A 3,448-nucleotide genomic window follows, 5' to 3' on the forward strand; every position below is an offset into this window, starting at 1 on the left:
GGCGTGGGCGGGTCCGGTGCAGTGGACCGCGGAGCCCCTACTGTGTGTGGAGCGTCGTGGGAGCACTTTTCGTACACGCTCTCCTTTAATCCTCACCCCGGTGCTGTACAGCAGTTACTAATATCCCAGTTCTAAAGAGGCTCCAAAACGGGAGCGACTTGTGGACATTCAAAAACACTGGGCTTCCCTGGTGGCGCAGTGGTTAAGAATCCGCCTGCCAATGCAGGGGACACGGGTTCCAGCCCTGGTCCGGGAAGATCCCACATAACGCGGAGCAACTAAGCCCGTGCACCACAACTACTGAGCCTGTGCTCTAGAGCCCCCCGAGCCACAGCTACTGAAGCCCGCGCGCCTAGAGCCTGTGCTCCGCAACAAGAGAAGCCACCGTAATGAGAAGCCCACGCACCGCAACAAAGAGTACCCCCGCTCGCCACAGCTAGAGAAAGCCCGCGCGCAGCAACTAGGACCCAACGCAGCCAAAAATAAATAAATAAATTTATATATATATAAAAAAGAACTGGAACACTCAGATGGGTATGGGTCTTTGTGATTCCAAAGCCCAGCACATTCCCATCCACTTTCTGCTGATCAAATTCTGACGGTGTTGTGAATTATTAAGCCATTTCGTTGCAGGAAAGTGGAGCCCTTCCAGGGCCCGAGAGTGGGCTCTTGTCTAACACTCAGAAATGAATTGTCCGAGGAGACACACGTGCTGACAAAGCAAGAGACTTTATTAGGAAGGGGTGCCTGGGTGAAGAACAAGAGGGTAAGAGAACCCAGGAGGACTGCTCTGTGCCACGTGGCTCGCAGTCTGGGGTGTTATGGTGATGGGATTAGTTTTGCCACCACTAATCTGTTCTCCATCTCCATAATGTTGTCATTTTGAGAATGTTACATAGTGGAATCTTACAGTAGGTGGCCTTTTGAAATTATCTTTTTCCACTCAGCATAATGCCCTTGAGATCCATCCAAGTTGGTACGTGTCTCTGTAATTCACTCCTTTTTATTGGTGAGTAGTAGTCAGTGGTATAGATAATTTTCCCCTGGCTTTTCAAATTTCCTACTGAGCATGAAATATTTTAAGTCTTAGGGAAAAGGAAACATACTTGTGAGAGGAGCAGTGCAGAGAGAAGCAGCTCATGCGTTCAAGGAAATTTTGTGTTGAATTAAATAATAGAATTTTAGTCTTGGCGTGCCCTCAGCATTCACCTGGGTAAGTTCTTCATGTTGTAGGAGTCCTCCTTGCAGTATCCTGGCAGGTTTTTGTGCAGCCTCTGTGTGGATGCTCCCAGTAACAGGGAAATCACTACCAGATGAAGCAGCTCATTAAATTGATACAAAATATGCCTTCCTTCCTGGAGCCTGCGCATGACTGAGAAATCTTCTGTCATAGGTTATTTTTACCCTGCCTGGAGTCCTTCCCTCTCCCCACTAACTAGATAAACACAAACCCAAGATTGTGAGCAAAGCCTGCAAGAACCTGAGCAAGATGGGGATGTCCTGGATCCAGGATTGGCCTCTCTAGGGAGATTTCAGCATTCACTGGCTTAGAAAAACAAGGGGCTGCAGACCTTTTAAAATGGAATGAAATTCTGCATGAACACACACACGGATACCCATGGTCCCCTAGGAATGTTCTCCTTTCTGCATGATAGGAGTGCCCTTCAGAAGGAACTGAACTGCTAATCTCAGAGGAAAGGTCTTAGATTCTCTCCTGCCTCGAGTCCCCTGTATCAGACCAGAGATCTCTTCCTTTTCCTCCAGCCATCCTTGAATGCAGATTCTGATCTGTCCATGGTTCTGATTGTTAATGGTTTCACTTGGGGCCAAGGCATGGGTTCTTTCATTCATTCCTTTGCGGTAGCTTAGATTTATTGCTCACTTGCTATATGCCAGGGTCTGTGATGTGCTCCTTACATCCACCCTCTTTCTATTGAAGTATATAAGACATAACAGGAAAGAGCACATATCATAAACATACAGCTCTGTGAATTTTCGTACAGTGAATATATTCATGTAACCACCACAAAGATCAAGAAACAGAACATTATCAGCACCCCAGAAGGCCCCTCCTGTCCCCTCCGAGGTTCTATCCTCCAACTGTAACCATAAACCTGACTTTTAACAGCATAGATTAGCTTTTTTCTACTTTTAAACTTTATATAAGTGGATCATACAAATTGTCTCCACTTTTGTGTCTGGCTTCTATGGCCCGACGTTTGTGAAGTTTATTCACACTATTCCATATAGATGCAGTTTGTTCATTCTTGTTACTGTGTAGCATTACCTACTGTAAAATATTCCACAAGTTATTCGTTATACTCTTTTTAAATAAATTTATTTATTTAATTTATTTATTTTTGGCTGCATTGGGTCTTCATTGCAGCTTTCTCTAGTTGTGGCGAGCGGGGGCTACTCTTCATTGCAGTGCACGGGCTTCTCATTGCGGTGGCTTCTCTTGTTGAGGAGCACCAGCTCTAGGTGCGCAGGCTTCAGTAGTTGTGACTCGTGGGCTCTAGAGTGCAGGCTCAGTAGTTGTGGTGCACGGGCTTAGTTGCTCCACAGCATGTGGGATCTTCCTGGACCAGGGCTCGAACTCATGTCCCCTGCATTGGCAGGTGGATTCTTAACCACTGCGCCACCAGGGAAGTTCCTATTCGTTATACTCTTGATGGGGCATTTGGGTTGTTTCCAGTTTTCTACCCTTATCCATATTCCTGATATAAAAATTCTGTTCATGTCTTTTGGTGAACATATGCTTTTCTATTATATATATAATATATATTATATTTACATGTATATATGGATATGTATACACATACAAACATATACATAGGGTAAATTGTGGGTGGGTACATTTTTCAGTTCCCATTTTTCAGATAAGAAATCTGAGGCTTGAAGAAGTTGAGCCAGGAAGTAGTGGAGCTGGGACATGAACCCAATCCTATCTGGCCCTGGAGCTCAAGCTCTCTCACCATCATGCTTTCCTGCCTCCCAATGAATGAGCTGTTTAAAAGTACTCATGGAGCGCTTGACTGGTTGCTGCCATTGAGGGAGATGGAAAGATAAAAAGCCACAGTCACACAAGAAGGAAAATGATAGATGCTGGTGAAAGGCACATGGGTGTCATGAGGAGCCTGAGGGGGTCATTTTTATCTTGGAGGGTCATAGGAGGCTTCCTGGAGGAAGGAGCATTTGACGAGAAAGGATGGGGGCAGATTCTGGGCATGCAGGAGGGAAGGAGTGCCAGGTTGAGAGAGCTCTGGGGCACAAGAAGAGGAGGCCCACATGGAGACACAGCTGCAAGGGCCTTCACAGATCATTTTATCTGGTCCCCAGTGTCCACCCACCCATCTGTACACTGCTGGCTTCCAAATTTATATACCCAGTCTTGACCATTCCCCTAATTGCCAAACCCTTTTCTATTCAGTTAGATGGCAAATAGGCA

This window comes from Eschrichtius robustus, chromosome 11 (assembly GCF_028021215.1).
Source record: "Eschrichtius robustus isolate mEscRob2 chromosome 11, mEscRob2.pri, whole genome shotgun sequence".
In the NCBI taxonomy this organism is placed as follows: Eukaryota; Metazoa; Chordata; class Mammalia; order Artiodactyla; family Eschrichtiidae; genus Eschrichtius; species Eschrichtius robustus.